Raw genomic sequence first — 13412 nt, 5'->3', positions numbered from 1 at the left:
ATGTTTTTGCACTACAAATAAAGATATTTGCAGTGTGCATGATTTTTTCGAATTATAATCTGGCCCGCCAACAGTCTGAGGGATTGTGACCTGGCCCTCTGTTTAAAAAGTGTGTGGACCCTTGCCCTACTCCTTCAAGGCTAGGAACCCGGGCCCACCAACCCTCACCTGCCATTGCTCAAGCTCTTCCAACTTGGCTCCTCGCCTGCCCCCTACAGGCCACCAAGGGCCGCCCACCAGCCACCAAGCCAGGGAGGGTGGGGCTGGAGGAGAGAGGATGCTGCTGAAGGCAGTGGTTCCTAAGTGCCAGTCCTCCTGGTGTTTGGGACTTCAGCTCCCAGGTGCCTCAGCGGCCTTGGCCCATGACCAGGGAGTCTGGAAGCTGAGGTCTAACCCACCTGGAAAAGAAGAGTTTGGGAAACTGTGAGGGAAGCAGCCTCCTTCCTCAGAGAGGCGCACTCAGCCTCCACCTCTGCCAAGTTACTGGCGGGCAGTGGGACCCCAAGAGGGGGGCAAAGGCGGGGGGAAATGGGGAGGGTAGGCATTTCCCCAGGGGGCCGAGGAGGAAAGCCTGCCCACCACCGCAAAAGCAGCCCATCCCTGGCCTTATCATCCTCACCTCCTGCCCAGTTTCAATGTGAAAGCCCTTGTTCTCTTCTGGGGAGACACGGCCTGGTGGTCCCTTTGGTTCTTCTCCCACAAGGGTCTCTCTCTTTCTCCCTCTGGCGCCTGCGCGCACCCAAGCGCGAACTTTCCCACCTGCGCTTCCTCCGCGTTTCACCTTCAGCAGCACACCGTTCTCCGCCGCCCCGGCTTTCTTCTCCCTCCCTTCCTTCCTTCCTCCCTTCCTCTCTCTCTCTCTCTTACCTCGGCTCAGGGAAGGTTCTCTCTTCCCGCTGGCTTGCTGAAATGGGACTTGTTGTCCTTCTTTCCCGCGGCGGGACTTCCTCCCTGCCCTCGCCCCTCCTTCTCTTGGAATGAATGGGGCGCGTTCCTTTCCCCTTCAAATTCGCTGCAGAGGCGGCAGAGGCAACGTCCCCAGGAAGGCAGCCAAGCCCTTTCCCCCTTTCAGGCTCGGAGGACGGTCCCTCTGGAAGGCTCTGGGGCGCTGAGGCTCCTTCTCCTCGCCCTCCCCGCTTCCCCTTTTCCTTTTTGGATGGGGGTCCTTGAATGGCAAGGGAGAGCGACTCGAGGCTGGCTCAACTTCGCCTCACTTTCTGCGCCTGCCTCTCCCTCTTCTTCCTCCTCCTCCTCGTCGTCCCCTCGACATCAGCCAAGCACATGGGCCGATGGTGACATTGAGGTCCCCCGTGGCTCGCCAAAGCCACCCGCTGCGCCAGCCAAAGGTCCCTGGGTTGAGAGACAAGGAGAGGGAGAGGGAGAAGAAGCGGGAAGGTCGGGCGGCTGCTGCTTGCTGCTGCTCCTGCTCCTGCTCCTGCCTGGGGACGGTTCCTGGTTCGCCCCCTGCCGAGCTCTCTCTCGCTGCCGGGTCCCTTCCACTCGCCGGCGGGCCCTCTCCCCACCTCCCAGCAGGCGGGACCCAACCCCCCCCCCCTCCACTCCGCCGCAAAGACCAGCAGGAGGAGGAAGAGGAGGAGGAGGAGGAGGAGGAGGAGGAGGGGAGAGCAGGCAAGGCGCTCCGGGACCTGGGTGGGGAGGCAAAGACCAGAGGCAGCAAAGGGGCTTCAAGGGGCACCGCTTCCACTTGGAGTCGGCTCTCAGGACACGTGCCACCCGGGCGCCTCACCATCTTTGGTGCCGCAGCAGCAGCAGGCAGAGAGTTGCCATCCTGGCTCCTGCATCCTTCTGGGCGCAGCGGGATCTCGCCTCCACGGTCTCCTCAGCCGGAGACAAGGGGGGCATGGGGGTCCCTTGGGTCTCAACTGGGGGTGCTCTCTCCTCATAGAATCCTACAGTTGGAAGAGACCTATCCAGTCCAACCCCCTGCCAAGAAGCAGGAAAATCGCATTCAATCATTCCCCCCCCCCCCCCCCCACAGATGGCCATCCAGGCATTGCTTAAAAGCTTCCAAAGGAGCCTTCACCACACTCCGAGGTAGAGAGTTCCATTGCTGAACAGCTCTTACAATCAGGAAGTTCTTCCTCATGTTCAGGTGGAAGCTCCTTTCCTGTAGTTCAGCGGTTCCCAAACTTTTTTTGACCAGGGACCACTTTGACAAGGGACCACTTGACCAGGATCTTTTTGACCAGGGACCACATTCACCAGGGACCACTTTGACTAGGGACCACTTGACCAGGATCTATTTGACCAGGGACCACATTGATCAGGGACCACTCTCCTAACATTAGTACCAAAAGGGTTACAAACCAGTTTTTTGTCAATTTTAGATGTGTATTGTCAAAGGCTTTCATGGCCAGAATCACTGGGTTTTTTCGGGCTCCATGGCCATGTTCTAGAGACATACTCTCCTGACATTTCGCCTGCATCTATGGCAAGCATCCTCAGAGGTAGTGGTCTCACTACCTCTGAGGATGCTTGCCATAGATGCAGGCAAAACGTCAGGAGAGAATGCCTCTAGAACATGGCCATATAGCCTGAAAAAGACCTACAACAACCCAATTTTAGATTTGGTTTGAGGTGCTGATTCAGAAAATTGTATTGGATAGACCACATCAGCTTTAGTTCTGATACAGAGCATATGTCATGGTTAGCGACAGAGAATGAGTAGCAGGCGGCACGAAAGGAGCAGAAATGAAATAAAAAAATAAATCAAGAGGAAGGAGGCTCACAGACCAGATTTTCATCTTTGTGGCCCACTGGTGGTCCGCAGCACACAGGTTAAGACCCATTGCTGTAGCTTGAAACCATTGTTCCACGTCCTGGTCTCCAAGGCAGCAGAAAACAAGCTTTCTCCCTCTTCCCCATGACTTCCCCTCACTTATTTATACTTGGCCACAATGTCTCCTCTCAGCCTTCTCTTCAGCAGGCTAAACATGTCCAGCTCTTTGAGAATGACTTGAAGACACAAAACAATAACAGTATCAAGCACAGTCATTAAACTATTAAAGAAAAAACTGATCCAAAAATTCCACCACTCCCTAAACACACAGAGGATCTTGCTGAATCAAGTTTAGATTTGTTTGTAAAACATAAAAGAGTAAATACTCACGGATTACTTGTGCATAATGAAATATGTGGTTTAACAACCAGCTTAAAATATTGGCAGGGTTTTGTAAACAGGGTGAAATGACAGAATGATGGAATTATAGTCCACACACACCTGTAGAGCCATACCATGGCCACTGATATTGGATTTCAACCAAATTTGGTAAAAATGCACATTGTGACAAAATTAAAATACTGGTGGGATTTAGGGAGGGAATGACAGAATGATGAGAGTTGTAGTCCACTCACATCCAGAGAGCCATGTAAATCCAGCAGACAATGGATCTGAACAAAAAAAATGGTCAGGGTTTGAGGGAATTAGCGAGATGATGGGATATGTAGTCCAAACACATCCAGAGAACTCTGAATCCCAGTGATGATGGCTCTATATCAAACTTGGCACACATACCCACCATGACCAACCTGGGGCATAACAGACAATGATGGGAATTGTAGTCCATCTCTATCCAGAGATCCATGTTATTCCCACCCACAACCAAGGACACAGCTCTCCTTTAAACCAGTCAGCTCAGCCTACTTCCCAACACCTTTATGCCTTTGCTAGTCACACCTGGGATGATGGGAATTGCAGCCCAGAAAGAAGCCTGAGCCATATGCGAGAAAAAGAACTGCTTTGTGTTTCATCTTGGTGAGTAATTGTTCATCCTTCATCAAGTGAAGTAGATGCAGAATGCTTAGAAAAACCACAACTCCATGGGGCAAGTCCCTCCAAAAGCAATAAATAAATTACTGCAAGCATGTGAGACAACTGAACAACATGAACAATGACTTCAAAATGAGCAGAGAAAAGCCAGTGAATCAAGGGCATAAAAGAGCTCAGATTTTGGGGTAATGGGAGTTCAACACTGGACAACTCTGGGGCTGATGTGAATTGTACCCTACCAGATTGGGGGGTGGGGGGAGTTGCAGCTGGCCAGGTCTGGACCTGAGAGTTGCAGCCTAACCAGGTTTTGGACCAATGGAAGTTGCACCCCATCAACTTTGTAATTTTTGTAGTCCCATTATACTGTTATGCATTTAGAGATGCAGCCATTCATAAAATTCAAAACTAAACAATGACTCTTTCTAATAATTTCCATTACAAAATACTCAACTCAGGTAACACCAAATACATAAGTTAGTATAAGTTGTTTTTTTTTTTTGTTTGTTTGTTTTTTTAAAGGTAAGTTTGGGAATAGGGAGGAAGGCGGGGGGAGAATCCTACCCCGTGGTGTCTCTTAACTGCTGGCATGCTGAAAGGGACGAATCACACCAAGGTATATGATGAGAATCTTGCAGGATTGGAACCTACTGGTAGTTTTTACCAATTAATAGGGACAGGAGAATCATGGGGAAGCTGCAAACCAACAGCAGGATTCTCACAGCACTTTACAATCGGGATGCAGATGCAATTCGGAATTGCCTACCACATGTCCAAAGAGTTGTAGTGCAAAGATGCCATGTCACTGATGCATGGTAACTCTTTAAAAATAAAAATAAAAGATTAGTAGAAAAGTGAACATATTGTTTTACTATGTCTTGGAATTATAAAGAAGTCTTCTGGAAGCCAAGAATAAAATATTGCAGCTGATGTGAACTGCCCAAAAGCAACCCATGTCAACAGAAATAACATTTGGATTTTTTAAAGTCACAAAGCTACTGCAAAAATAAGTGCCATGACTATCTTAAACATTTGCCCTGTCTGGAGGAGCCCATGGGTGTTTTTTGATTGGTTAGTTTTGATCTGATTTGGTTTTTCTGTTTTGGTTTTTTGTTGGATTTTGTTTTTGTTCTGTCTCTGTGTCTGGAATAATGTTTACCCTTTGTCCTTTTGATTATCTCCTTGTGCTTCTTTTCAACTCTGGAAAATTTAATAACCTTTTTCACTATTGATCTACTGATTGTCTTAGCCCAATAATTTGCTAGTAATATCTCTTTATAATATATAGATCTGTTAGTCTACATTAAACAATTCTCATAGTTTGTTTCTGAGGATCTATGCAAGTTTTTGCTATCACTGTACTTAAGAAAACTGCTGGAAATCATTTCCAGGGACCTCTGGGAATGATCCCATAGCACATACAAAGGATTGCTTCTGCAGCATATCTGGATCTTGCTAAAATCTGCCAAGTTTTGTACCCCATGTTTGTAGTCATTACCACACAACAAATACATTATTCTACACATTCTAATCAAGACCATTGATTATATCACATTAGGTATGAAGTAGATATGCTCATTTCCCTATCGTGTGGCAGACTCCTGCTGAATTCTAGGAAATGTAGTTTAGGGAAGTCAAGGACCTCTCTAGATGAGAATTCCAAAGGCCCCATCCTAAACTACATTGCCTATTATTCTTCCAGAGTTAGCCACACGACAGGGAAATGAGTGCCCCTACTCTATAACACTAATGTAATTTCTAAGATAATCAGTATCACCTAAAGCTGATTTAACCCTTCCCTCCATCATTTTTTTTTCATTTAAAGAGGTTTCTGAAAAATGAGCATTGATGATCATAAATACAGGCATACATGTCATTGCAACACGTGTACTGATGTCCTATGCAATTATACAGGTTCATCTTTGTTGGAAGAACATGTGTTACTGGCACCTACTTGGAATTAATGAAGATTTCATGCTTAAGCAACTTTGAACAATGTGAAAAGAGCATGAAGATTCACCTTACTCTGTGGAAAACCCTTAACACAGTAAAAGGGCAATAGCTTTATGATGACTAAATAAGAGATCATAAACAACTTGCCTGTAACAGTAGACAGAGCAAACATAACTAGTGTTCAAGGTCACACTCATAAACAGATTGAAAGAGAGGATGAGATACTCTTTTTAAGAAAGGAGAAGAAAAAGGAGTTTCCCAGGACACTAATCCTGAGAATGATCACCTCAGCTGTGTTGCACTCCAGGCCAGGAAACACCTCTGTACTTAACCACCACACTCCAATCCAAGTTAAATCAGCAAAGCAGTTTAATGAAGATTATATTAAAAGCACTTCAGCAAAAATAGTAAAAACTTCAAAGTCTTTAGGTATAAAATAGTCCACGAGATTCAAGGTACAAGAGTAATCAAGAGTCCCAAGGCATCATAACATCAGGCACAGGAAAACAAAGGAAGCAGGAAGCACAAGGCAGCATAAAATCCAATACTAAATCCCAGGAGCAATACTTCAAATTTGAATACTTGACACAGGAACAAAAACATGAAACTAGAATTCCCTTCTCTAAGACTTGGCAAAAGTTGTTGCCTCAATTATCAATGTTGATCAGACTGGCTGGGAAATTCTCCCAGCCTTTCTAATATAGACATGAAGTCATGCCTCCTTTCATGAGTTTCTGATACAGTTTTCTTCTGTAACAGGTGCTGTGACCATCAGAGATTCTGCTGAGCAGCCCCAAGTTTACAAAATCTAAGTCTTCTATCATACAGCTCATTATCTTGCAACTCATTATTTTCTGCACTTCGGATTTCAATCTCTGAACTCTGTTCCCTAGACACCAACTCCTCTGCCTCATCTCAGCACCACTCTGGAATGTGACCTTCACTAGCTGCTGGAGACACAGACTCTAGGACTTAAAATCTCATCTTGGCTTGAAGGACCAGAGTTCCCATTATCCCTGTCCACATTACCATTGGTATCAGCCACAATCATGGGCTGAACTGGCTGAAATACACAAAGCTGATTAAATTGGGAAACATTATGTTGGCTTGACACATCTTCCTCTTGACACACTTCTCCCTTTTTCCCTCCATTCATGCCTCTTTGAATTCCACAGCATTGCTGGTAACAGCTGATCTCCAGGTAGAATGCTCGAGAGCCAGGGTTTCCCAGTTCTCAGTGTCTATGCCACAATTTTTTACGTTAGCTTTAAGTGCATCTTTAAATCTCTTTTGCTGACTACCAACATTACGTTTCCCATTTTTGAGTTGAGAGTAGAGTAACTGTTTTGGGAGACAATGATTGGGCATTCGGACAACATAGCCAAACATGAAATGGGATAAAAGATTACAGGGTTATAGGACTACTGGATGAAAATGGGAAACAAAACTGGTACAATCATATCTGCATGTTGTACTAAGGTTCACTGTAGGAATGTTATACAATGTACATCTCAGTTTATAGAAATATATACTGTGCCCTCAATATCCATGGTCTCAGGATCCCTCATGGATAAAAAAAATGTGCATGCTTAACTCCCTATTTAAAATGGTGTAGGACAGCAGCATAAGTGTAGGCAAGTCCTGGCCTCTATGTGTACCACATTCTTCAAATCAGGGTTTACTATAGAAGCTTCATATTCTAAAGTACATTGTGATGCTGGCAAAACCAAACAATATAACATGGTTAGGTCTTAGACAAAGAACTTGAACTGCCTTGATGACTATTGATGTCACTGACTGTTTTCTACTCCAAATGTTCCAATCAGTTTGGAGTCTGGCACAGCCTAACACCAACACCTCACAACTATGCTATCAGATGTTTGCATCACAACAAATTGCTCCTGTGGCCTCTACATTGGAGCAGAATACAATTAGCCTCTAGCACTCTAATAATATATGGTAGTATACATGGTATTATTATCAGATGAAAGGTCCTCCCTTCTATGCCAGCCCTTTCTTCACTTCCTGTGAGGCCAGAGTTGGCCTTCAGCCAGCAGTACAGAGATCCAAATTAAATCCTGTTGTTTGTCACTTATACTTGCTCCAAGGTCATTCTTCCAATCTTAAACCTATTGTAGAACCATATTTTATAGTTAAGAAAACTTGATCCATACTGTGTCAATGTCAATATTAAACAAAGCAAAAAGGCACAAAATGTCTGAGCAAGTTTTCAAAAATACACATTTATTTCTTCATTAGGCATTTTTTTCAAAGCCCGTTGAAATCACATAGTATATATTGTCTTGAAATGCTATAAGAGAAATGGCCTACAGGTTATAAAATTAGGCTTATAAGAACCAATGTATTGTCGAAGGCTTTCATGGATGGAATCACTGGGTTGTTGTAGGTTTTTCGGGCTATATGGCCATATTTTAAAGGCATTCTCTCCTGACGTTTCGCCTGCATCTATGGCAAGCATCTTCAGAGGTAATGAGGTCTGTTGGAACTAGAAAAAGGGGTTTATATATCTGTGGAATGACCAGGGTGGGACAAAGAACTCTTATCTGCTGGAGTTAGGTGTGAATGTTTCAACTGACCACCTTGATTAGCATTTGATGGCCTGCCAGTTGTTTGGTGTGGCTTGTTGGTGCCTGGGGCAATCTTTTGTTGAGAGGTGATTAGATGTCCCAGATTGTTTCCTCTCTGTTGTTTTGCTGTTGTAATTTTAGACTTTTTTAATACTTGTAGCCAGATTTTGTTCATTTTCATGGTTTCCTCCTTTCTGTTGAAATTGTCCACATGCTTGTGGATTTCAATGGCTTCTCCGTGTAGTCTGACATGGTGGTTGTTAGAGTGGTCCAGCATTTCTGTGTTCTCAAATAATATGCTGTGTCCAGGTTGGTTCATCAGGTGCTGTGCTATGGCTGACTTCTCTGGCTGAAGTAGTGCCTTTCATGTTCCTTGATTTGTGTTTGGGCGCTGCATTTGGTGGTCCCTATGTAGACTTGTCCACACCTGAATGGTATACAGTAGACTCCTGGAGAAGTGAGAGGATCCTTCTTGTTCTTTGCTGAACATAGCATTTGTTGGATTTTCTTGGTGGTTCTGTAGATACGTTGTGTTTCCTCATCAGCTTCCCTATGCGGTCAGTGGTTCCCTTGATGTATGGCAAGAACACTTTTCCTCTGAGTGGATCTTTGTCTTGACTCTCGTGGCTTGTTCTCGGTCTTGCAGCTCTTCTGATGTCTGAGGTGGAGTATCCATTGACCTGTAAAGCCCAGTTTAGGTGGTTCAGTTCATCTTGGAGGAGGTGGGGTTCGTAGATTCTTTTTGCACGGTCTGCCAAGGCTTTAAGAACCCTCCAATGTACTGGATTTCCTGGGAACTCAAGAATCAATGTAAGAAGAGGAATAAAGTATGATTTTTCATTGACCATATCATCTGCCTTCTAAACTTGAGTTTCTCTATTTGACTTCTGCTGATATTGTGTGAGGCAAAGCATATCTCAAATAATACCGTAAATGGAAGAACTGAAGTCTAATCCTTCCAATATATATACAGGCAGTCCTCAAGTTATGAACAAGATAGGTTCTGTAGGTTTGTTCTTAAACTGAATGTGTATGTAAATTGAACAGGTACATTTTTAGGTTTAATTCCACACACACACCCCTATATATAAAAGCTTTGGATAGCATTATATTAATGAAAATCGTACAGGCCTACATACGTATGTATGTGCACATACTGTACCTGTATAGTATCATAACTTTTCCTCCCTAACACATCTCTATTAGACAATTCTTAAAATATTTGGGAAAGCAAAAAATCATGATTGTTTCATTTATTAAAGTTTTCATGGTCATGTTATTTTGATGTCATATGGAAAAATGAAGGGACCAAAAGGTTCAGAGCAGGTACACAAGAACGGAGGGTACTCTGGACCACCATTAACTCTATTTCTACTGCTCCCTCTGAGGCATTCTTGACTCTTGAGTGCTAAGTGGTATTTAAATTTTAAGATCATCTTTATCAGCAGTAAATGATGCAGCCTACTTAATCAGGTTGTCACACTTTTTAAGCTACTTTATAAACCGCCACAGCTTTCTATCTGCTTCTATTTCCCTCGATCAATGTTGTTTTGCTTCAGTTTCTGCAAATTGAGTTCAAAATATAAAATAGTTTGCACTCAGTTAATTCAGCTTTCCTCAATGTGCTCAGGCAAAGGCACACTGTTGCAGCCTCTCCAAGCTTTTATTTATATTAATATATTTTTCCATCTGGGGTGCTGATTCAGAAAATTTCATTGGAAAGTCCACATCAGCTCTAATTTCTGATACAGAACATATGCCATATGCCATCTAGTAGTCGCCATCTCTTTGCCCACATAAAACCATATTTCATAATCTAGAGCTGATGTGGTAGTAGTAATCTTTCATAGGTAGTCAGCCTCTCCCCTCTCAACATCCCTGTTGCCTCGGCACTATAAAAGGGTTTTGTGAAACCAGCCACTCTAGTTGCCATGTCAGTAGAAGGTGACAGTGTAGTAATGTTGACTTTTATGGATACACAAGCCATACTTCCTTCTATTGTCCTGCTCCTCATGCAAACAGTGATTTTGGGAAGAGCATAGGCTCCACTATTCATCATCATCATCATCATCATCATCATCATCATCATCATCTTTATTTATACGCCGACACCATCTACCTGAGGGGGACTCGGAATGGCTAACATGAATGTGTCCACAACACTGGAAAATCCACTATCCATGAAGGCTTTCTATATGTCCAGAATACTGGAAAACCTATATTGCAGTTCAAATGGAGAGCCTCCATACAAAAAGAAAACTCTCCTTTTTAACGTTACTTTTGCTGGAGGTGAGTGGTGGAAATATAGACAGGGTAGAATTCCTCTTTCTCACTCTCATGTTTACATTACATCACAGTCAATGACTGCATAGAGATTACATTTTGTAAAGAAAGTCTGTTTTTCAGCTTGCATGTATGTATGCATGCATACATACGCATATGTGTGCACAGGCATATGCATGTCCTCCAGCACTCCTACTCATCACATTTTTGTAAACCAATGTTATATTTTTCTTATTGGGTTGTAGTTATTATTGGTCATATGAGCAGAAACACACTGTAACAGTGAAACAGAACAGAATAGTTCTCTTCTAACAGGTATCTCTGATTCCTTCATCAAGAGTTCATTGCCCTGATTAGCTGGCTTTGGCTTTGGCTCTCATTAAATTTCACTTGCAGGTTCACATTTCCTGAAAGAGGTCATGTTAGTAGAAGAAAAGCTGCTCTCTAGACAAGCTTGCATTGATCACACAGAAGGCTCTGAATGTGAGCAATGAGACCTTACACAGGACTCTGTGTCAAATGAAGATGCATTGCAAATAGCATGGATATGTCTACAGTGAACTGCATTATTAAGAGATGTAGTGACTAGATCACAACACTAGATGTGTGATGGATATTCTGGAATATTTAGAAAAACGTAACAAGAAGCAGGTGGCTTATCTTTTTTTTTCCTTAGATGCTGTTAAAGATTTTGGCAGTTTGAATTAAGGTTGTTCTGTTTAAAGTTTGAGAAAAGATGAGACACAAAATTTGGTTTTGTACTCCAGCTCAGTTTTGTGATCTGGAAACTGATATGAGAGTGAGTGCACACAGCACCTATCTCCAGTGATTAAGAAATAGTCTAAAAGAGAAAATGCAGAATTTCAAGCATGTCTTTTTGTCATATATTGGCTGATACTAGTAGCTTCCTCCATTAACCTTATTAGCTACACTTTCACATATGCTAAACTTTTATGTTTACAAATACGTTGAAATATTGCAAAATTCCAAAAAGATCCAGTGGCATCTACAAAACATAATTTGACACTTTCCTCTTAGAATTTCCACCACTTGTAGGCATGCAGTGTATTTAGTTCTATAATGAAGAAATGGGAGAAGAGAAGCAAAAATATTTTCAGCCATTTTCCCCAGTTGTAGCTTTTTCTAATTGCTAAGAAGTGGGGAAGAGCAATTTTCTAAGAGCGACACTGATGGCTAACACTTTTCAATTTCCTTGCTACATGAAGCACTTCAACAAAAGATTGTGTTATAACAGCACGGTCATTTGACCAAACTCTGCTTTCTTGTCCGTCAATACTTCTTTGTGAGAGGGACATCTCTAAAATATGCCATTGTCCTGCATGGAATGTTTCCAGAGGCGTTCAACGCAAGTGTTGCAGTAGGCAGGCTGAAATATACAATGGCTCCATACAACATTTACGATTAAAATTTGTGTATGTCTCTGTACCATGTACTGTTCTTTACCTGGCTGAAGCTCAAGTCAGAACAGTTCAACTAAAACTAAACTACAATTTCAAATATTGCCTACACAAACTTTCAATGAGCAGAGTATCAATGAGCAGAATAACAGTGATCATTCAGATTATGACATTGACAATGAAGGAGAGAAAGGGGATATATTCCAATTTACCTAACAGAGATGAAAATTAGGTATGTCAGTAGGATACTAGTGTATGTAGTAACTGCTGAAGATTCTGACTAAAGAGTCTCTGGTTCTGGAATTTCTAGCTCAAGCTCATTACGAGTGTTCAAATCTAGTATCTCTGTGCTTTGTCATTCAGTTCTTCCTTCACTTTACTTATCACTGCTCCAATCATTGCAAGTAGTCATCATTCAAGAAGATTACCATGCCAGCAATTCCTGAAATTTCTGACCTGACTTTGTGATATCACAGAGGCACACACTTGTGTTGGCACTAGGACCTGCCTTGACATGTCACAGAGATGGTGAAAAGGGGTTAGAAGGCAGAATTATTCTGAGTCAGCTGATTGTGGAAACAAGCATAAAGGCAATGAGTTCAAAATTGCTAATTCGAAAGTGTGGCAACCCAGACTCACTGGAAAAAGGGGAAAAAATCCCTTGGGTACTTCCAGGTTGAATTCTCCTGTTGGGATTTGAGGAAGCCACACTATCATCTCTTATGTGGACATTTCTGACAGAGCTTGCATAACAACTCCCCCCCCCCCCCCATACATAATGATGCTAGTTCTCCACTCCTTCCTACATTATTAAAGTGTGTGTGTTCAGCATGTCTCTCACATATCCTTAGCACTGACCTGTCATTAACTGAGGGGGGGGGGGGGGTGAATTCATAGGCTTCAAAGTAAAGGAGGAAAATACCCAAATATTCTCTTCCTTTTGTGCTGCTTGCCTGAGATTTCCTCTCTCAGTCTGGAAAAATGCAACAAGTTACTGAGACAGCCAGAACTCTCTTGTGCAGTAATATTCCGCTTTCCTTGCTCACTTCCAGAATTGTTCTAGGGAATTGTTCAATGCAGAAATGCATGTGATTGCTATGTGCAGAAAATAGTTGTTTCTACACAAAATGCATTGTTTTATATGTAACAAACATATTTTGCCAGCATAAACTAATGAGAAAAAGACAGGAAATTTCAATATCCATATTTATTATGCCACCCATGTTTCTTATGCCAGGAGGTAAGGAGAGATTAAGGAATACTCAGCAACCCAGAAGTGCAAAATAATAATAATAAAATTATATTAAACAGCAAAAGTGCCGAAAAGTAGGTTAGTATGTAATGCAGAAGTACAATCTCAGGAGCATGAATTACCAAATCAGC

At 42.8% G+C, this 13412-nt stretch overlaps 1 protein-coding gene across 1 annotated transcript in view; it reads right to left on the bottom strand.

Moving 5' to 3' along the window:
• The window catches only part of UGT8 (UDP glycosyltransferase 8), a 60029-nt gene extending 58547 nt beyond the window's left edge, over nucleotides 1-1482 (bottom strand). Inside the window, exon 1 of the mRNA XM_060779026.2 lies at nucleotides 868-1482. The gene's annotated coding sequence lies outside the window, so the exon portion shown is untranslated. The remainder of the gene's footprint in view (nucleotides 1-867) is intronic.
• Nucleotides 1483-13412: the final 11930 nt, after the last annotated feature.

Source organism: Anolis sagrei, chromosome 5, assembly GCF_037176765.1.
Source record: "Anolis sagrei isolate rAnoSag1 chromosome 5, rAnoSag1.mat, whole genome shotgun sequence".
NCBI classification, from domain to species: Eukaryota; Metazoa; Chordata; class Lepidosauria; order Squamata; family Dactyloidae; genus Anolis; species Anolis sagrei.
The sequence above is the reverse complement of the archived record's forward strand: the minus strand, read 5'-3'. Positions and strand labels throughout refer to the sequence as shown.